At 42.8% G+C, this 23,885-nt stretch overlaps 1 protein-coding gene across 5 annotated transcripts in view; it reads right to left on the minus strand.

Moving 5' to 3' along the window:
• Window positions 1-23,885, minus strand: part of ELAVL4 (ELAV like RNA binding protein 4) — a 261,656-nt gene that overhangs the window by 189,139 nt on the left and 48,632 nt on the right. The gene's annotated exons all lie outside the window — the stretch shown is intronic.

The raw sequence follows: 23,885 nt of genomic DNA on the forward strand, positions 1-23,885 counted from the left end.
CGCCTAACACTGCTGCTTTAATTCGGAGCGAGCCATGTTAGGGAGTTATAGGAAGAACTAGTTATACTAACTGGGAGGCTTTCTGCGTTCCCGATCACATCACTCTCCAAGTCGTTATCATTCCTAAATCCCTATGATATTATTAGCCACTCTCAAACAGATTCACTCACAAAGCATCACACCGAAAAATCCCATGGAGTTAAAGCCTGTATGGCTGTTAAGACAGGGCCACGCAGGGCTCCCAAAGATCCCTTTTCTGTGGCGTGCCACATGTGTTTCCTTTTACTTATAAGTCTGAAGTGAAGAAGCAAGTCTTCAGCAATCCAAAATAATCCATGACCCTACAAGAAGAGAGGAGCAGGGGACAGGAACGGATACACTAAGGAATCAACCGGCTATAGACAGGCTTCTCCTCTAAAATAACTGTCTAGGTCACGGTCAGAGTGTTCTTTCCAAATGTGTGTACACATAGCAGAGAACCACATCTATGGGCCCATTTAAGCCACCGGGTGAAAGGGGGAGTTGGGAAAAGGCTGGCTGTAAAAGATTAGGAAGGCGTCGCTTTCCAAACAAAACCAACAAGATCCTCGCTCTTCGTTTTTTGGGAGTGACTCAATTAAAATAAAGCCACAGGAATACCCCCCAGGCTCTCTAGCTACAGTTCTTGTTATATTCATGTGGTCTATTTGGCTACTATTTCCTGTTTCAATAAAACTTTTCTAAAACTGCAACTACAAAATAAGTCCCACCAGATTCCAAAGACCTATAAACCAATGACTTTCTCCACTAACACCTTAAAACAATTTTCGTATCGCGTGTCGTTTTTTGTACTACACACAGGGCTGGCCAGGGCTATTTGCAGTTGTAGTCCAAAACGTCTCGAGAGACTAGGGATGCACCACCCTGCCTTAAAACCAACACTGAAGAACACCAACAAATACAAATATCAACATATACTAACGCAACGCCCAACACTGAAGAGCAGCAATGAATACAAATGTCAACGTATACTAACGCAACACCCAACATTGAAGAACACCAACAAATACAAATATCAACGTATACTAACGGAACGCCCAACATTGAAGAGCAGCAATGAATACAAATATCAACGTATACTAACGCAACACCCAACACTGAAGAGCACCAATGAATACAAATATCAACGTATACTAACGCAACACCCAACATTGAAGAACACCAACAAATACAAATATCAACGTATACTAACGCAACGCCCAACATTGAAGAACACCAACAAATACAAATATCAACGTATACTAACGCAACACCCAACACTGAAGAGCACCAATGAATACAAATATCAACGTATACTAACGCAACGCCCAACATTGAAGAGCAGCAATGAATACAAATATCAACGTATACTAACGCAACACCCAACACTGAAGAGCACCAATGAATACAAATATCAACGTATACTAACGCAACACCCAACATTGAAGAACACCAACAAATACAAATATCAACGTATACTAACGCAATGCCCAACATTGAAGAGCACCAATGAATACCAATATCAAAGTATACTACGCAACGCCCAACACTGAAGAGCACCAATGAATACAAATATCAACGTATACTAACGCAACGCCTAAGGCGACTCCAGTATAAATCAATAATATCAAATGTGCATAGATATGAGGAGGAAGACAAGAAAACACAACACAATGGGAAATGAGGAGCTGATAAAGCCACACATGTACACAAACACACACCACAGAGTTAGATTTGATTATTTAACATGAATCGTTCAAATCTGCCTATACCACATTTTATGTTTTTCTTAAAAGATACATTTTTTATTTCTAATAACAGGATTAAGTCCTAAGTCCATACTACTACTTTGTTTTTTTAGATCTGCTTTTCTTCTGCTTTATTTTCCCAAGCAAAAGGGAGGAATACAGACATTCAATTACTGTAGGTAGAAAATAGCGTTTACTGGAGGCCCAAGCCTGGTAGCTAGTGATTCCTAGATATTAAAATTAGCCACACAAAAAAAGAAATATAAATATATATATATATTTAACGTGACTTCTAAGTTCCATAGGATATGGAAAAAATGAACGGCTAATAACATTTGAACTGTGCGATGGATTTTGCTGAGATTGTGTACGACCAACCCGCATCCCTCCCCTATTTGGAAATAAGAAAGTTATTAAGAAAACAAAAAAATACAGTTTTGGCCTACTCCACATTACTTTTCCTGTAGTTAAAAAAGGTACATTTTTGTTCCAGTGCACAGCGAAAACCGCTGGCCGGATTTGGACCAGGTCTGAAACAACTTGGGCACAAAGCGTTATCTTGCAATCCTGTGGTTTGGGGATTTTCTGTTCAAATGTTTTTTCAAAATATGTGACAGAGAAGATGGTACCTGCCCCCTTCTCTCAAACAATTGTAATATCTCCATGATGCACTGTGGCAGAGAGGCTTTTCAGAAATGAAAAAGCCTCCATCTTTTTCCCCCCGATGCGAGAGATAGCCGCGTCTATACCTGGGAATATCATAAAACGAAAAGCAGAAAAATGGCATTTGAAGCAAGATAAATTGTGAGCAGGCATCAAGCTAGAGTTGAGGGCATTGGGGAGGAGCAGGCTTCATGTAAAATATGGCACTAGATGGTGGGCTAGGGACCGAATTTACAGCACACACGCTTTCCTGTAGCTGTGAATATTAGGCGGGATACCCGCGGCTACCGGAGACGACGAGATCGGCAATGAAAATGCATCACACAGAACAAGTGCTAGAGGGGGTATGACAGAGGAATAGGGAGGAAAATGACAGTTTGTGGGAGTGGGGGTCCTTGCCATGAGCAGAGGTTGCACTTGGTAAGTGAGTGGAGGTCCAGGGGAACATTTGTTTTTGCTCCCCCCCCGATAATCACAGCATTATGTATTGCGTTGGTATTATAGCAGCGGTTATGAGGAAAAAGTAAGAACCAAAATAAAAAGGATAATTATACAGCTACAGTGAAGTTGGGGTGAAAAGCACTGACCATGGCTGGAGGTCTGGTAGTGTTGTAAAATACACAATGGGCACAGCTGAAAGATATGGCCAGTGACCTATTTGTGTAAATAAATAGAAAGTGGGCAAGTCTACAAACTATCTCTCTTTTTCAATTGTCGAGGTATAAGCCGCAGCAGTAACATCAATTTTCATATGTGCTTTTCTGGATTAAGCACAAGAAGGAGCGAGCATTCAGTGTCTAGTTTGATTGGCCTATTGTAAGGAGTTGTTGAAAAAACAGATACTTAGAGGCCTTCCGGAAGGACTGGCAAATACCATGGTTAGTAAGAGAGTATCCCCGGTGGAACAGATGATTAAAAGAATGAAACTAAGGCAACACCTCCTGAAGACCAGTCAAATTAATGGAAAACCAAAAGAGCACCGTTTGAAGTACAGCACAACAACGGAAAGTCAAATAGCACCTTCTGAAACACAGATCCAAACAATGGAAAATAAGAGAGCACCCGGTGAAGCACACATCCAAACAATGGCAAATAAGAGAGCACCCGGTGAAGGACACATCCAAACAATGGAAAATAAGTGAGCACCTAGTAAACCACAGATCCAAACAATGGGAAACAAGTGAGCACCCAGTGAGCAATAGATACAAACAATGGGAAGTAAGAGAGCACCTGGTGAAGCACAGATCCAAACAATAGAAAATAAGAGAGCACCCGGTGAAGACACATCCAAACAATGGAAAATAAGAGAGCACCTGGTGCAGCACAAATCTAAACAATGGAAAATAAGCGAACACCAGGTGAAGCACAGACCCAAACAATGGAAAATATGAGGGCACGTGGTGAAGCACAGATCCAAACAATGGGAAACAAGTGAGCACCCAGTGAACCACAGATCCGAACAATGGGCAAATAAGAGAGCACCTGGTGAAGCACAGATCCAAACAATGGAACATGAGGGCACCTGGAGAAGCACAGATCCAAACAATGGAAAATAAGAGAGCACCCGATGAAGCACAGATCTAAACGATGGAAAATAAGAGAACCCGGTGAAGCACAAATCCAAACAATGGAAAATATGTGAGCACCCAGTAAACCACAGATCCAAACAATGGGAAACAAGTGAGCACCCAGTGAACCACAGGTCCAAACAATGGAAAATAAGTGAGCACCCAGTAAACCACAGATCCAAACAATGGGAAATAAGACAGCACCCAGTCAAGCACACATCCAAACAATGGAAAATAAGTGAGCACCCAGTAAACCACAGATCCAAACAATGGAAATAAGTGAGCACCCAGTGAGCCACAGATACAAACAATGGGAAATAAGAGAGCACCTGGTGAAGTACAGATCCAAACAATGGAAAATAAGGGAGCACCCGGTGAAGCACAGATCCAAAGAATAGAAAATAAGGGAGCACCCGGTGAAGCACAGATCCAAACAATGGAAAATATGAGGGCACCTGGAGAAGCACACATCCAAACAATAGAAAATATGAGGGCACCTGGAGAAGCACAGATCCAAACAATGGAAATGTAAGAATACTTGTCCCGAAGGAAGAAGTCTCATACTCACAGGATAAAGAGCACATTAGAGAATGCCTTAACACACACGACAGACAGTCAAAGGACTGCCCTCTTAAAAGCATTGACAGCAGAATGCATCCAAAGGTAGTCCGTCTGGTTTTGTACATCAGTGAAGCTAGAGATACCTGTATCCAGGGCTCTAGATAAGATTTTGAAGTGGGTGTATTTTACTCCCTATTTTTTAAAGTTGGCAGAACAATGTTTTTCCTCTGCGTAAAGATGTAAGTCCATTTCCCAATGGGAGTATTTTAAAAGCAAGAAAAAATATGTTTTAAAAGGAAAACGGAAATGTTTCTTTTAATAATTATTTCTTCAAACCTAGTTGTTCATGTACATTACTTCTTCCGATCAGGCAGTAATAGTAGTTTTTTCCTTTTTGTACTACATTAATTACTGGTCCAGACATATCCATGGCGCTGTTTGCGTGAAAGCAGGGGCACAAGGTGTTACGTGTCTGTTTACTTGGTTTTTTGGGGAGTTTTTGTAGTTCTTATTTTTATTTTTTTGCTGCCTGTTTCAGTATGGGCACGCTTAATCGAAGCCTGTCCTAAGGAGGGGGGGACTACCGCCTCCTCAGCATTCCATAGGGAAAGCATTGGGTGGAATGCGGCACATGTGCCTGTCCGCGTCCTCCGCATAAGGCCAGAGGATCCAATAAACACATTTTCAACCTTATGCAATAATTAATAACGAAAGAGAAATTCAGTCCATAGAAATGTTTGTTTGCAAACACTTCTTTTATACTTCAGAGCCACCAGTAGAGCAGTTAGGAAAGGGAGGTAGAGTATGAAATGAATTATGCAAAATATAAATATACTAAGGGGCATGAGAGAAGCGGCACATCTGTCCATCCCTTCAGATCATGGTTGCTCATTATCTGGCTGTCCAGACATTTTGGACTACCACTCCCATGGGCCTTCATCGTTATATTTGCTGGCTATGTATGATGGGAATTGAAGTCCCAAATGACTTAATGAGTAACCCTCCTTTAAATGGATTGTGCATTTTATAAAAATACTTCCTGGTAATCACTGTTACAGAATAAAAAGGCAAGTTCCTCAATCTTAAAAGGAGGAAAATGGTATCTAGTGGAGGGGTCATTGCATCTTGATAGAATGCACAGTTAGTATTAAAAAGGAATATTCTTCTTCACTCGTTGAGGATATTTCAGGATCATAGATAAATCTAGAACTTTGCTGAGACCTGATAGAACTGAATACATTCTCTGTGGTTATATATTGGTAATTTCCCATATGGTGATGAGTCCATACTTTTGTGGGTTGCCACAGTTGGCCAATTTATTTATATATTTCATCGTATATTTTCATGCTCCTCCATAAGGAACCCTAAATGAATGGAGCTCAGTTGCATCTCATACTGGGAGTCCAGGAAAGGTTTATTGCTGGGAATTCAGAAAACTGCGCCTGATTTTCAAAGGTGTTGTACAATGGTGCAATGCCATTGAAAAACATGTTGTAAATCAGCCCCACTGTGTTCCAGGTCCGATTTAAGCAGCACTGATCAAGATTCCTATAAACAAATCCTATTATTTCATTGGGCCAGTTACAGAGAGAGAGGTTTCCCCTGAACAAATAATCAGCATTAGCAAATAATATTAAGCCTAGCCCCCAACGGCCAGTGATTGAAATGGAAAATAATTGGTGGGGGATCCCACAAGGGCCCGGTTGGAGACGGAGTTTGGGGGGGGCGGTGCCTGCGGAGGCGGGTTTAGAGGGGCAGAGCTGGCAGTTGACCTCTGATCAAATGAAATTTCCACAATAATCTTTTTAAACGGTGCTATTTCTTTCATGCTGCTTCTTTTCCAAACTATATATCAATTCCACTTTAAACCGCTTCCATGGCACTGGTGATGAGTTACTTCATTATGCTGCTAATGGTTTTGACCAGTGTTGCTGAGTAAATATTCTTTAAAATGTACAATTTGCATCCCATTTTATAAAAACAACTCCCCCTTGGGACCTATTCAAACAGGGTGATTTCTGTTTGCCATAAGCAACGTTTTCTTTTACTTTAACCACACCCGGCACAGCTCCTGCAGCTCCCCTCTGAGTTGGGTGGCTACATTGTGTGTGATAGTTTCAATGTTAATAGGGTTATTAATTTATTCATACAATGTTTGTCAGATACCTGTATAGTTATTTATTTATGCAATGTTTGTCGGATACAGGTATCCGACAAACATTGCATAAATAAATAATCTGGGGGGTCCATGTATCCAACAAACATTGCATAAATGAATAAATAAACCGGGTCGTGGCTGAGGACCGGGTCGTGGCTAAGGACTGTAACTTCCTCTAGTGACCCCTTGCACGGGGTCACCAGAGGAAGTTACAGTTTGCTCGCGGGCGCTTTCTTTTCTCCCCACCCCCCATGCTGACTCTGGCCGAATGCCGAGATCTTGCTTCACATCTGGTGACGGATCTCGGATCTGGCGAGAGCTGGCCAAATCGCCAGCGCTGTCAATGACAAAAATGGTCTTTTGGTTTTTAACAGTGGTTATAATTGAATGACATTACATGTAAACCAGTTGCACACATTTTGGTTTTATAATAGCTTATTTTTGGTAGCAGCAATGGGGTTAGAGTGTGCCGAGCAAACATCTGTAAAAAATCTGAACATAAATCTGGATTTGGGCAAATCCTGGTGGCTTCTGCATTCCTTATTGCACAACAGGCAAAACTGATGGTAAGTGCGTTTGCCCAATTGTTTGCAAGAGTGCAAAGGTTAGATACTGTGTCCCATGGTATCTTCAAATGGTATATAACGTCTTAAAAATACTTTGGCACATACTCTTTGACGAAAATTGCACAAATGCTGAAAAATATGGAAACTATGTATATAACAGATACTCAATATAAGCATATATAGGAATATAAGCACATGAAATGCACTTAACAGCGTTGTCCATTATATACGCATACACAAAAGCACGCACGCACAAACACACACTTAGTCCAGATCATTGAGACACATTAAATTCAACCAACAGTTATGCTTTTTTAGTGATACAAATAAGGATCTGAGCAAGGGAAGGAAAACGCAGTTCCCGGCTATTGGGCATTGCACAGTCATCAGGATCCCAGCGTCCCACAAATCGAACTTCCACGTTTTGATCGAATTTCGCAACTTTCCCATTTACTTGTGACCCGGAATGCTATATTAATGTCTACTAAATGTGTCCCAGTGCTCCTTTAGACACGTTCACAACCACAAAGCCTTAATTTCCGATAAGAATGCTAGAACAACACCAGCTGTCCTGTTGTGAAAAAGTGAATACTTGGGACGGCCCCTGTTAGTGTTAAGCCAACCAGTCTCTCCCAGGTTATAACTTGAACCTAAACAGTTCCCACTAATTTCAAACCCCGCTTTTACTTTCTCTACCCTCAGCTTTCACAAACTGGAATACTTAATTGAATACTATACAATATGGTTGCAACATAACATACATGACAGATATTCTCCCTTTTGCTTGCCTCTGTCAAATGACCGGTTTGAGGCAGCTTGCCTCATGGATCCTTTAATGACAAATAAATACCTTGGACTCTCTTGGGCATTGGAGCCCCCTTTGGCAGAATAATAATAATAATTTTTCATTCATATAGCATGGAAGCAAAACAACGCAGAGCAACACAGGTTCGATCCCCGGGTCTGCGCGTAGAAACCACAGGTTTTAAGTGCATTACAAATAACCAATTATATATTATATGTCGCACGTCAAAGTGGGCATTTGTCTAAACCTTATTCTCTTCACCAGCAGATACATACTAGCGTGCACCCAATGTTTATTGCTTTTCCTCTGCTATTTGTACCCACCCCCTATTTATCAACTAACAAACTCCCTCCTAAAATCTCCCCCACAACCTCCTTAAGACGACACCTCAGGCCTAGCCAATACCACATGAACATTATCAAACTACTTCTAAGCTCCTATCGTCAGTCTTATTACATACCCCCACACCAGTGGGTAACATTGCCCCGAAACATGTTTTGCCTCTCAAATCTTGGGCTATACCTTACCATACCATATCCTCAAGTGTTCACGGCAAACCCATAGAAGCATGCTGTCAAACAGGACCCGGGCACTCCTGACCTGAAATGGATATACCACCTTGACTCTGTCAAAAACGGTCTAAATATATCCATCGAGTGGAACCTTTTCTTTAATAAATGATTCAGTCTCCTCACCTAAGGGCCTTGTACAGATCCCACCTGAGTTTTGTCCAGACCGCCAGATCTCTATACCATCCTTGATTAGCAGAAACGTCTGTCTTTCAATGCTCCCTTTGAAAAGTCTATATTGTTCTGCCTTGCTGAGAACTTACTTTATCGTGAAACAGCAAATGTATGTACTTTTTTTGACATGTTGCCCGTATGCATCTTATGCAACTTTACGTTTGAAGCACCTATAGAATCAAATCTGTTCGTCCAAAACAAAAACCCTGGACCACGTTTTGACATGTTGCCTGTATGCCACAATAATCACATGCAAATTTATGTTTGAAGTACTTATAGTATTAACAGTATTTCCTGTTCCTTCATGCTGTGTTTCAAGTACCTGAACTTATCGAAAAGGTTTTTCTCAGAAACCCCAGTTACTACAAACCAAGAAGTGTATGAACCTGCAGTTAGTTTTTGCATTGATAAATTCATTTGTTGTTGAGACTGATCGTCATGGACCCTTACTACATTTTACGTGCCCCTTCCCCGATGCCCTGGAGGTTCACCGGCAATACCAAAGACTACTAGTCCGGTTTCCCACAACGAACATGCGCAGATACAGTAACACCACCCGCTCCACGCATGCGCCATTTGAGCGCGCCTTTAACTAATTCGATCTATATACGCATGCGCGCGTATCAAACAGCTCCGTCAGTCGCTGACACAGCTCCACTGCAGAGGTAAGCTTTTGCTTCAAACCGCTCCCATTTCCACTAAACACATGGGAACCACCAGCCTTTGAGGTCCTGCAAGCTAGTTGCCACTACTCACTGCGTCTACATCACGGGAGACCCAACCTTCGTGAGACACCAGTCTTTTGATTGTAACCGATACTTGCATCTGCACAGGCACCGGCCCTTTGTTGATTTTTTAATCTCACATTCAAGCCGCAACAATAAATAGTAATAAAATAACAATCACAAACAACGAGTCGACCACAGACACTCGATAGTGAATAGACGGCTGGACACTAGCACCAAGATATTTTGATGCCTGCACCGGTATGCCTTTTTATTACCCAGGCAACTATCTTGATCACTGGCACTTGATATTGATTTTCCAAGTGTGCACCAACAGCATGACATATTGATGCTTGTACCAGCACGCCTCACAAATCACTTCTTACCTCTGCAACTAGCTGCCTAATGGCCAACTTCCTTTTTCTCTTTTGTCTACAACAGACCGTGGCTACCCCGTTCCCTAGATAGAGACATCTTCTCATCTAGCACCACCTGGGACTCAATTTTCTGAGCAGACCAGGTAACTGTTCACCTACCACCATTGCCTATACTGCTCATTATAATTCATTACATCCCAACCAACCCGGTTTTCTAACTTGTTTCAGAGACCGTCGGTCCATTTTTGGACTCAACTAATCGCCAGCGACTTACCCAGATTCTGCCCCATATCAAACCACGCTAGCCATGACGCTCCAACTAACCTAGGTAGGTTCTTTTTCCGCAGTGTCTCTCTCCGAATACCCCTTGTTTTTAAATCTTCCCCTATAACACTCCATCCTTTGTCTCACCAATTTCAGGTGCCTGGCACTTAACAAACACCTCTGTGCTCAAAAGCTCCCCCAGTCCTGAAGACAGTCCGGTGCATTCACCAGCAGGTTCCACATTCTCAACCGCTGGCCGCTCCATCTACTCGCCGAACTAGAAACACCTGAACTCTGTGTGTGTCAACAATTTTTACGTACTGCCGCAACACTAGCAGTATATGTAATTACAGTCACTATTGATGTACTAACCCACCTATAGGCACAATCATTGCATAACCTTGTGTAAAAAATGTTTTTCTGTGCCAAGGATGGCATATTTCGCTTTTTTACTCTTGAAAATGTTTTTTTACTCTTGCAACTTGAATAAATCTCAACCTTTTATGTTTGAAAAAGAATCTAACTTCTTTGTGTTTATGTTAAGAGCTAATAGGTATGTGCTAATTTAGCTCCATTGCCTCCCAAAAAAGAATCCAACCAAAGTGTCAATGACCAGGGTAGCTGCTGACTCCACTCCTTTCTCAAAACCTATCACCTCCTCAGGTTTCTCATCTGCCTCTCCCGCAATCTACTTACCAAGCCCTTCTTCCTTTCTTGTAGAGCCACACCTAGCAAGGCCAACAACAAGTCGCAAAAGAGGGCTATATAAAACCACTTAACCTACTTATTGGAAAAGTGGTTTTAGAGCTGAGGATTTGCTCTCCAGGATCTACTACAGTCCTAGAACAAAGCATGGTGGTACCAAAGCCGAAAGTATTTACCTGGTAAGGCAGAATATATTTTCCATTTTGGGCCCTGCCATCAGCACGCATCCTAACCATAATATAATGGGTAATTGTCTTAAGCAGAGCGTTCATTCATCATACATGCCAAAATGCCCCATTCCATTCAGGAGATGTGAGTGTAGTCTGGGATTTAACTCCACATCCTGGGAGTTGCAGCCCTGAATTTCCATGATAAAACATATACTTCAAATCTCAAAATGCAAATTAAAACCTGGACCGGTGTACCACCTTGGGTATGCACTGCTCCAGACTATTGAAGTAGAAGGACCAGGGGGACAGAACCACAATTTACCATGTGCTTGTAGAAGTTCTTGGTGCCCGACACCGTAGAGTTGTTTTCAGGGCGCTTTGCAGCTTCTGCAACAGAGTTCAAGACGGGAGACAGCTGCGGGTATCAAGCGGCAGGCAGTTCAGCGAGCGAGGCTGGACGGATGGCTGCAGGCTGGCCCACACGGCGGCTCAGGGTCAGGAATAGTTGTCTCAGTGCTGCTTGGTGGGTTGAAGCACTGGTTGAGGTGTCTCCGACGGCGTGATCTACTGCAGCAAAACAACAGTCAGCGGTGCAGTTGGTTGCAGCTCTTGTGGCACAACTGACTCGAAAATGGCCCAAAGCTGAAGAGAGTATTGCAGGCACCGGCCTTGTCCTGGGTTTCGTTCAGAGACTCTCCGGCACTTCCCACCTAGGAAGCTTACTTGCAGAGCCTAGCAGGGCACACTGTGTGCTGGCTGGGTACCGGATCTGGAGCTGCTGCAGAGTCCTCTGGATTCAGTATCTCTCTCTGTTCCCTGGGAGATGTTTAGGAAAGAGATCTTGCTTCCCTCTTTGGAAATCCTGGCCTTCCATCACTGGCGAAAGCTGTAAGGCAGACTGTACCTTCAGCCAGGGTCCACATGAGTTCTTCTTGTTACTCCTTGCGAAGTCTTCAGATGATCTGCCAAAAGAGGGGCTCAGCCCTCTTTTAAATCGGAATAGGCCACAGTGAGTGCTGTAGGCTCAGCCTAACTTAATGAACCAATCCTGTGTCCCCACCAACAATCTACTGTGTGCGTGAGGTTATAACCAGAGTGCTCTGCAACAGAAAAGGTAAAGGGGTGAAAACATGTAATAGTAAGTCCCACCTATCTTCCTGACAGATGTGGATCAAAGGGTCTCTATAGTTAATGGAGCACTCTGTGGTTCTTTATTGAAGCGGATGGCCTCCCTTGAAGCTGTAGCGGGGCCAGACTTTTGTCTCTGTCAAACCACATACTTGTTCCTTCTGAATGGAATTGTAAATACAGAATTCCAGACATGACAGGTCACTGCCCTTGATACTGAGAGGCTGGAGCTGGCTTCAGGTTGACACAGTGCATATCAAAGGTTGTTGGGGTTTTCCTGTCCTTTGTTATACTTGCGTCCAGGCCTGCCATGGGCCTGTTTGAATTAACTCTGATTAGTATGCAAGGCTGCCACCAGCAGCTATCAAAGGAAAGGGCAGATCCATGCAGCCTTTCTTAGATAATTAGGCTGGCTGTGGCAGGAGGAGGATTTTGCCTTCCCCCTTCTGCAAATCCTTGATGTACTCTTGGCTGTCATATTCCAACTAAATATGACAGGGGGAAGGCACCTGTAGGCTGTGTCCACCCAGAGTACATGGGTCTATGTGTATGTTGTGCAGTGAGCATAGGGAAATGTGTGTGGATTAGCACCACACATTTTCCAGAGGTTGATCTACCCTCATTCAATTTCATTTAAAATTTCAAGAAAAGGTCAGGCGAGCGCACACCCACCACGCATATTCCTCACAGGCATTGAAACAATCCTTGAGCTAGCAGTGTCCACTTTGTGTAAGAGATGCAACCTCTTCATTCATGTAAAGCGAAACATGATACAAATCATACAGAAACACAATCTTTGGACCCTTAAGAAGTGGAATATTATGCACTTCAGGTTTTCAATATCTTTTGGTATTTCAATTCTCATTGACGTTACTGAAACAGTAATATTATTTAGTGAATCTTTCTAGTAGCCCTTGGCTTTTATTTTGGTCTGCTGTATTGAGACACACTCAGTAGGGCAGGCATTGAAAGTAAGATTGGATGAGCAGGAGCTAAAAGCTGCTCCAGGGTATCCGGCATCAATCAGTAGGCAGGCGCTAGCATTTGGGCTCCAGGACCAAATACATGGGCGCTACATATATAACGTGTGCATGGCAATGCACGCTCCTAATTGTGTGCCTTTTATACTTGCTCCATTATTCTCCTCTATCCATATCACCAAATAAGTAGAGTTACTGGCCACATTGAACATCTTGGAAATTGGGATTTTTGGGTTCCAATCCAGGCTTTGGTACTTAACCGAAATATGTGTGCTTCAGAGAGATGCTCCCTGAACCCTAAAGAGTAAATTAGCATAATGTAATTTCACAAATCTAACTGTGCTTTGTGCTGCCTAGTACAGACCAAATTAGACCTTTCGCCCTCACCAGATCTTGGCTACTGGAGTGTTGTATTGCATTTGCATTTATAAAGCGCGAACCACGGCCCAAAGGCATCTGGGCGCTAGCAGACAACCAATGAGACCGTCAGAAACCTCTGCCAAAACATAAAGGTTTTAAGAGGCTTCCGGAAAAAAGACAATGATCAGATATCTCTCGCAAGTGGCAAGGGAGAGAGTTCCACAATGTCGGGGCAAGAACTGAGAAAGGTCGCCCTCCTGCTCAGGCCTTGAGGAATCTAGGAATCTTCAGCAGAATCTGCAGAAACGCCTTAGTTTAGATTGAAGAAAATGTGGTCCAGATTGATGAATAGCACGAAGTGTGTAATACAGTGAACCTTAAAACGAATTCGACTTTTAGCTGGGAGCCACTATGTTGTAACAAAGGAGAAGCACGCGCACACTGAGCGCTAAACTGAGTGCAGTGTCTCTGTGCACCACCCTGTAATATGTGCAGCACCTAAGTTTCCAGATGCTTCTACTATAATAAAAGTCCCCTCCTAAGTGCTTTATTCCTCCTCGAAACAGCTCGATCAAATATCGCAAATGAACTGGCGATATGAAGTGGGTTTCTGTGCTGGGAGCAATATATTTAAGACCCATTTATTAACCCCACCACTGCGGTTTACTATGAACATTGCATGGTAATGATACCATAAGTTATTTAAGTCCCGGGGTCATTGCTGTATTTTCTCCTGTCTTTAAATCCAGTCGGCCAAAACAGACACATTGCTCTGTTCATTGACACTTTTGTACCAAGTCAAGTGTATGTCGCTGCCTTTGCGTGGGCGTTATAATTTCCCATAAGTGAAACTGAGACTGGTGGCATGGGTCAAAAAGGGATGTGAATTGATTAGCACTTAGGGCAAACTAGTTCAAAGGTGTTTACTACCATGTAGGGTAAACTGAAAATACACATCTGCTTGTTGCCGCTCTTATGCAAAAATGATCACTGTGCAAAATAAGTGCACATCGATTGCCATTGCACAGACATGCACAGTATGTTTACCTGGCATCAGGAAAAAGCATTAGTCAGCATAGTGGTGCAGAAAAGTCAATGATGTGTCCAGCGCTGCAATAAACGTCCCAATAGTTTATGATGTGCAGGCCTCAAAACATTGCACATCACGGCGCCAAATTACTTTTAGTGAAGCTTGTAAATACTCCGCGTCACACACCAGAACGTTACCAACCATGAGGACGTGGGGTTAGGGCCGAATTCACTTAGGAGAGAAAAACGAAAACAGATAAGTGATGGATGGACAGATTTCAATTACTCATAACCACTAGCATTGCTCTTGGCAATTCGTTCCACGTGGCATGATTAGGAAAGCCTAGCTCCCCCCTTTACAGCAAAGAGACCTTTATTATGAACCAGATACTCTTTCTTTGTCATAAATGAGAGGCGGAGAGATGGCGCTCCTCATTTTTTATGAACTTCTTGTTCTGGAATTCTGTTCTTCTTGGCCTTCAAGAGCGTTCTGGTTTAATTTAGCTCAGTAATTCAGAGACATTCTGGAACTTTAGATAGGATTTTGCTGTTCAGATCTCTTAATAATGTCAATAGACTTAGAAGTGCTCCTCCCCCCAAATAAATCCTCTTTGCCTTTATATTAAAAGAACAAACCAAATGATCTGATAAAAGCAAGGACTTTGGCCGCTCTGATTACAAGCGACCAATTGTGGCCTGAACAGGAGTGGATGTAGTTGCATTGGTGCCATGTACAGGGAAAGCCTGGCGTGTCTAGCGTTTCACGTCTTCTGCGTAAAAAGCGACGCAATGCAACCAACAGAGGCCTGCACTCCCACGTGCGAAATAAGCAGGTGACTAGATGGGCACATGGTCATCTCCTCACATAGATAGGTAGTCAGCTTTGCCCAACTAGTGACAGAAACCACAACGTGTTTACGTTGTGCTGCCTTCTCAGGCCTGACCAGACACACTCAGAACATTTCAGATTGATTAGATAGGTAGATCGACCTACAGGAGACTGGTCTACTTCCGGGAACACAAGTTCTATGTTGTGTGTTATAAAATTCCAAGACAGCTACATGGATGGATAGATGGATATGTAGGTAAGTAATTAGACACACTGGGCTGTAGATCAATGTAGCTCCCTGAAGGTAATTTAATCCCTGGTCGTAAATCTCCAAGATGAATGAATAGGTCTGTCGCTAAACAGAAAGACAGCCGTGCAGAGTTACAGTAGATACTGCACTTTAATGCACCCTGATCCGCATCAATTGCTTGGGCAGGGGTCAAAGTTTTAAGTTAAAAGTTACTAGCCAGGCATAAAAAGTCACTTGCCCAAATTCTTCCCATGCACACAGTACATTTCTTACTCGCCAAGAGTTAGTTATCGCTGGGCAATGGCTAGTGGGGAGTGCCTATTCTGTAGCCTAGCTGAAGTGATGTGAATCGGAAGGTAAACATCTACCTTTGTATGGGTTGGAAAGGGAAAATGCAACACCAGAGATATATTGTATGTTTTCAAACAAAAATCGCTGCAGCAATTTTTCTAAAGGTAGGGAGCATTGTGTGAAAGGGAAAAGTTAGGCTCCTGGGTTGTTTTTCTTCCTGGGAAAGATTAAGAATGTATATGCATAACACCCAGAAATAGTAGTGGTGGCTAACATGGCTGCAGAATGACAAATAATTATGGGATGAAAACAATGAAAAAGGGGCATTGCAAATTATTCCATGGCGCTTTATCAGCCTTCATGCAGCATTATCCATCCATCCAACAACGCTTCCCGTCCATACAACTCATCCATCCACGTCGAAATCACACATGCATCCACCCAACCCATCAATCGATCACGCCCATAGCCTCAAGCCTACCCATCCAACGCACGCATAGCACCCCCCACCCAACCACACTCACAGAAAGCCACACAGCCTTCCACCCAACTTGTCAATGCATCCATTCACCCATCCACCCTTCTGCCCCAGATTCTGTGAAATAGAACTTCAAATCCCAGGAATGCGTCCAATGGTATCAGAAGAAGCTCGCGAGCGATGGCACTGAATGGTGCCCATAGCGATTGCTACCGCCAGTCTCCCGGGAATACGGATGGGTATTAATGGGGGATGGGTTCCCTGAAGTGATCCTGTAGTCCTTCCTCCCTTTCCCTGTCCTATGGCCTTTCATTTCGACTGGTCTCCATATGTCTGGGCATTGCTGATGTCTGGGCCAGTGGAGGAGCGTGCACCTGGCAAACTCAAGATGACCGAGAATCACAGCCCAGCCACGGCGGCAGGCAGGCCAGGAGAGGGCACAGCTAATGGGGGGAGGGGTGAACTTAAGTTTAGCGCAGCGTACAAGGAAAGAAAGGTCAATATCTACACATCTCTCTTTTCCCTCCATTTTGGCGCGCACCGTAGAATTAATTCGGTAAGTAAAAAAACACGTCTCACTCAAAACACACAAAAACCTATGAATGTAAATTAATTTAAATGTGGATCTTGATCCTAACAATTGAAGCAACGGGGCCTTTTTTTGAAGGACCAATTCTCGTTGTGCACCCGTTCTCCTCGCGACACCGATACTTTTACACAACTGATTTTGTAACTGATAGGGGTAACTTTTCGAGATGAAAATAATCATTATTTTGCTAAAGCGTATGTTTTTATAAGAAGTATTTATTTTTTACCACATTCCAGAAAGGCAATGAAGGTATACTAACTATACTCGTAAATAAAAAGCATCGTCATAAACCAGCCATTGTTCAAAGTTGTATCAATAAGTGCAAGATGGATGAAGTAGTTTACTGCTGCAGTTCATCAACACCTGCTGGCAGCGCAATGACAACAGCAGCTGAATTCACTGAAGGTCATCCGGCTCTTCATACAGCCGTCTAGTTAATGCTGTTTCTGGCTATTTGCAAAAAGAGATCAGTGAGGGATTACATCAGAGAATAACAGAAAGGATGTGCGGTGGGGACTGGAGGAAGAGGTTTGTATCAGAGAAAACAGTGCTTTGGCTGTTACCTGATAAATATGAATCGTCCTGGAAAGAGGCAAACCAGCATTCAGCTGAAAAGAGCTGCCACCATTCATGAGAATTATTCCACATTACTCTTGCACAATATGGACTTTCAAATCGGGCCCACTCCCCCACTTAGCGACAGACGTTTGATGGGCATCAGTTTCAGCCACAGCTGTGAGCTCAGACCCCGCCGTGGACAGCATGCATGAAGTCCTAGAGAAGACCACCTTATAGTCCATCTCTATGCACTAGATACGGAACATTGAAGGGGGTGTTGCTGGGAATCACTGCAGCAGCCATGAGCTGTTGTGGGTCCCCTGGATGCTGGTGTGAGCTCCTGGAACAGGCAATGATGGGTGCCATGGATAGTGAAATCCTCCACACCTGTGCAGGGTCGCCAGCCAGCCAGCCAGCCAGCTAGAGAGATCAAGCCACATAAAAGTGCCCTAGGGAGATAGGAGATGTCTGAGTCAATGCTCCGCCAGTGTGGGATCCCTCCATGTTACTGCAAGCAAGCGCGCCCATTTAGACTTTGACAGTAAATGTTACAAAATGTGGTAACCAATACTCCAAATGTTACAAATCAACCTTATTTAGCGACATAGAGCAATACCGCTTTTTTACCACCAGCCCTACAGATAACGGGTATAACAGCCACTTTTACTCCCTAAAAAATAGAAAACAGACAGGCAGGATCTTGTGCTCCTGCTTTTACCCTCAAAGCTCCAGGGATATCTTTGGACCAGTAGTACACTTAGTACCGCAGGAAGAAACTACTGTTCTTACTGCCTGGTTGGAAGACGTAAACATGTATCTTTTAAAGTGTATGAATGATTAGGTGCAAAGGAATTTGCACATTTCTGTTTTGAAGTTTTTTGACTTGCTTATAAAATACTCCCATTGGGAATCGGGCTTACAGTTTTACTCCCCAAAACATTATTGTACTCCAATCTTTAAAAAATAGGGAGTAAAATACTGCCACTTCAAAATCTTATCTGGAGCACTAGTTACCACATAGTGGTATGTAATAAATGCCACAGAGGGGGAAGTCCATTCGATTATGCCTTCACAAGAAATCACCCAAAAACAACACAGGCTTTCCCCAAACATATACAGCAGCCAAAAATTAGGCAAAAAAAATAAGGTTTGAAAATGCTCATATGTTATTCCGTACACCCAAGGGTCATCGGCTGATGCCACATGGTAAGGGACAGGTGTGGCACAGGAAGAAACTGCTTGCTCATAGGTTAGGGTCCGGCAAAGCTCATCCTGTTTTATAACCTGGCGTGCCAAATTAATGCTTTGCTCATGCGCCTCGCGTGCACGCGTGAGGAGTAAATCTACATACTCGCGTGCATGAGGTGTCAATTATCAGGTTTCCTTGTCTTGTTTTACCTCGGTACTGGCAGGAAACTCGTACTATTTCAGAATGTAACACTTTACATTTGCGGAAATGGGAATTTACCATAATGGGCCTGATTCACAGAAATACTTTAAAATAGGGAAGTTCCATTGACATTGTTTTTGTAAATGAGCCCCAAAGGCAATAAACGGGGCATTTAGCTGATTAGTGTGCACCAGGCCTGCACACTTATCGTACTTTCAATGACGCTGAAGTCTTCCCTTTGGGGGAAAGTACTCCAATGGCTGTCTTATTTCACATGTTTTACAGAGTAAAGGCCTGATTCACAGAGCGTTTCCCAATGGGATTGCACCATTATCAAACACTTCTTTTAATAGGCCCTAAGACTCCAGATGGTAACATGTTGGATTTTGTTCTGTATTTTTTGTGTTTCATTGAATGCTAGGGTGTCACTTTGTAACAGAAATGATGTACATAGGAGGCAAAACACGGAGGCAGAGGCAGTTCCTGGGGAGGGTGCCTTTACAACAGAGGCTGGCTATCAGGGAGAGTATGCTGGTGGAGAAGTGGAAACGGTACTGGGGCTCGGACTGGAACTGGGGAACAGACATAAATAGCACCAAGTATAAGGGGCCACGTGCCACCACCTATGGCAATACACATATTAACAAATGAGATGTTCAGCTGGGATCTCGGATGGAGGGGTAATCTTGGGATTTGCAGAGGGCGAGGCCACCTCAACAGCCAGAAGGCCACTGAGTCACACTTTCTGCATCACGTTTTAGCTGCGTCTGGAGCCATAGGGTTCTCTAGTCCTTTGCTTATTATGGGAACTTTCTAAGATGAGCCAGTAGTCTGCAAACCTATGTGTGAACGAAGGATAGCACAGGGGCAACGTGCTGGTATTGGAAGCAAGACCACGCAGAGCAACAGAGGTTCGAATCCCAGATCTGCGTTTAGAAACCAAACTCGTATCGGTATTCAACGCGTTATAAGAAACCAATAAATAATTAAGCCTAACTGGAAGCAGTCTAAAGGGTGTTCCACAAGCAATGAGTGTGAACACTCTATCTAATATGGGTAATGCAAAGTGCCAACAAATCTGGAACATGTAGAGATATGAAGCAGGCTACACCCTAACCAAGATGGTGGCTGGGAATTTTCAGTGTACAGTCAAACAACACGTGTCAACGTAAACTGGCACACACCACTCACTAACAATAGTTGCGTCAAAGGCTGTGGCATTTTTGCAATGCTCAACGCGTTCCTGGTCCCTCAAAAGTATCTGCCAACCCACCAGGCGCAATGGGAGAGTGGCACAGTTGCAACACTGCACGAGAGCTAATCAGACACATCTTTTGCTTCGCTGCTGGTTTTAAATAATTGAATTAACACTGCACTGTAAGATAGCAGAAGTCACAAAGTAATGTAAGATAGATGGGCCCTTGGGGACAACAGAAACTACGCTTCATGGAGGAGGGCCACTCCAGGCCTCCATGGGAGGCCCTACAAACATATCAAGTGGGGTGTAGGGGCGATTGGTGTAGTTTATGTGAGACAGTGAAAATCGGGTGAGGACCCTCTCACCCCAAGTTTAAGTGAGTTTGCACAGTGGTTCGTAAGTGACTGTGTCAAATGGGTTCTTGGAAACAACACAAGACACGCGACTCTGCGTAGTGATAGATGTAAGAGTGGCGCACAGGCCATAGATATAGGCTGCGGTCATGGCACATACAAACATGAACAAAGAGCGACATTTGGCATATGCAACTTCAAGAAATAACAAGTAAGCAGTGCTGTATGCCAGCCAGGGGACACATTTGCCACATAAAGATGTTTATATGTTTTAGATCCTGTAGGTTAAACCATTATCAGCTGGGAACTGGGTATACTTTAAGAACAGAAAATGATCCTAACACTGTAGCATGGAACATAACACGTAATATTGCACAGAGTCACAATCACTATGCATGCAATAATTATAGCACGTGTAAGGATTGTGGGTATCAGCAAATGTACATAGTATTAAAGACAATCTCCCTTCTCTTTCAAGCTGTATTACATGACAAACTGTATCATAAAATCATGCTCAAAGCACACGAAGCAAGAAGTAACTACACTAAAATCTCTAGCAGAACAGTGCATAATTCTACCCAATTTAGGTATATTTCAAATACTAATAATTCCAAGAAAAAGAAAGTCTGTACTGAAAAGCCGAGTAATTCCTTGTTTGTTGCATGTGCTAGATTCAATATCCGGCGCTTAAAAGCTAGGGGAGTCTGGCGTGATATAAATCACCAAATCAGTAATATACGAAGGACGTTAAAAAAACATTAAAAGCCCACCAATTTACAATGTGATAGGTTATTTATAACGCTCTTAATACCCACAGGTTTTTAAGCACGGACGCGGGGATCGAACCTGTGTTGCTCCGTGTTACTTGCTTCCAAGGCGAGCACGTTGCCCCTGAGCTATCATCCAGAGACAAATCATGTCTCGGGAGACATGATTAAATAACATTTCCTCCACTAACACCAATGACAACGCAAGAACCACGGGGAGCCCCTACACTAAATCCCACACCCACCTAAGTGAATTACAGCACCTTCCTCCCCCCAATCTGTATTCCCATTTACAGGAACCAAACGAAAAGAAAGCTTGAGACAGAGTATATAGTAGATTCTAGTTCTCTGCTGTGATGTTTAGACTCATAGGGTGGCCAAAGAAAACCAACATGAGAGGGCAAAATAGGGTTGTACTGGTATGACTGATGTGTCTCGCTTGGGATACTCGCCACCTATGGTAAGATGAAAACGTATCTAGCGTTCCTATTCTGTTTTGCTTTATTATATGGCAGAGGCCACCAGCCGTATAGTTAAGGTTAATCGGACTCCCATAGGAAACGCAAAAAAATGAATTGCCAGTAACCTTTGACTCGTGCGACAGATTCTGAAGGCAACTAGGTACCCCCCATACTGCAAAATCTGGGAAAGATTTGGTAAAAAATAAAAATGTTAAGAAAACAAAAAAGAAATGCAGTTTCAGCCTCCTCCTAATTTATTATCCCATAAACAAAAAAGGTCAATTTTGGCCAAACTGCTGGACGTACTCGGATCCAGTCCGAAACAACTTGGGCATGAAGCGTTTACTTGCAATCCCTTAATGGTTTGGGGTTATTCCGTACAGTAGTTTGTTAAATATTTGATGGAAAATGGGATGCCCCCTTCTCCAAAATAGATAGCTATATCTTGGGTACATTTGCAAGAAACTGGGTGTTTATAAATGAAACAGCCACCATCTTTATTTTTCTCTATGCGAGAGCTGCTAAAACATGGAGAATTGCAAAGTCAACTTTCACGTGCGAAGCAAACTACAATAATCTTTTCATATATATATATATATATAGATCTTCTATTTTCCCAGTTCTGTCTGAAAGACCATTTGTTTGCCTTTTGAGGAATTGCATTCTGGTATTTGTAGTCTCCAAGGCAAGATGAGGGGAATAATGCCACATTCATACACTTTTTGCCTGACATAGTACAATAAGGATTTATATATATGAGTGGCACTATGGTATGTGTACTTTTCAAGTCATCTTTATAAAGCAGAGTATTGAGGAAAAACAGACATGGAGGGTCGGGGGTGAGGAAATGATGAGACAGCAATTAGGTCATGAGTATTTGCCCACGATTTGGCAAGTGAGTTTGCAATCCTGGACACTGGTGCTGTTATTTTCTGCTGAACATGGCTGTTTTTCGGGGCACAAATATAGGACACATGTGGGTAGACAGAGCAACCTTATTTCAGAGGGCGGACACAACCATTTGTGTGTTTTCTTTAGGTTGGAAAGATTGCTCAAGTATTTGGCTACCAGGATTTTACTCAGGTTGTCATGATCCCAGTGCAGATGCTTACTCACAAGACCCCAAGCACTTGTTTTGTATTGGGATTTTGTATTCCATGAATATTTCACTACGGATTGCTGTGTTTAAACGGTGAGCACCTTTTATAATTTGCTGGTTATTTTTCTGGTGTTCATTACTTTTATTTTTAAATCCAATGCTATTTTGTCTTGCACACTTTCTTCTAAGGGGGAAGGTCAATTGAACTACATTTGTATATTTCACTTTAAGATATATGTTCACTTACTGTGCATTTATTCATGGGTGCCAGCTTTTGAATTTCTGTTTGAGGGCAAAAGTACCTGGGCATATGTTATACTTGCAGCCAGGCATTTGTTTCTCTTTCCTGTGCAGTTTAAATGCGGTTAGTTGGGGTCATGCAATGCATCACAACAGTCACCAAGAGACCAGCCATAAAACAACGGGCTTGTAGGACGCTGTTTAACCAAGGTGAGGGATCCTTGGCAAATGATTTAATCTCACTGCGCATTGGCTAAAAAAAGTGTGAGTTCTCAAAGCCTGCCATCTTTTATGCATAACAATACCACTGTAAAAAGTCAAAATCAGTCTGTGATTGATGAAAGTCTTTGAACGATGGTTGAATTAGGGTGGATTTCGAGGTTAACCTCTAAATTCTGGGCCTATGTTATTCTTGCAGCCGGTCATTAGAGATACCACCCTACTTATGCATGCAATGAAACAATAAAAGAATATTTGTGTGTTTACACTGGAAAAAACTGTTATCCGTCATTGTATGAAGAGGTACAAGGGAAAACACTGATAAACGCAGATTCTGAAATGTTTTGAAATCACCGGAAAAACACCCCAGATTTAAAAAACCCAAACATAATTATAAGTATACCCTTGGCTATAGCAAAAATTAAACTGAAAAAAGTCTGGCATTTTAACAGATACAGTGAGGTTGTGGGTGAAAAATCACTGGCCATGGCTAGTTGTCTGGTAATGTTCTAAAATGGACAGTGGGGGACGGTTGAAGGGTGTGCTATCTGGCCATGGCCAAAGGGCATGACTAGTGACCAGGTAGCGATTTTAA

The sequence above is a fragment of the Ambystoma mexicanum genome, chromosome 1q (assembly GCF_040938575.1).
Source record: "Ambystoma mexicanum isolate Mex_15411 chromosome 1q, UKY_AmexF1_1, whole genome shotgun sequence".
Classification (NCBI taxonomy): Eukaryota; Metazoa; Chordata; class Amphibia; order Caudata; family Ambystomatidae; genus Ambystoma; species Ambystoma mexicanum.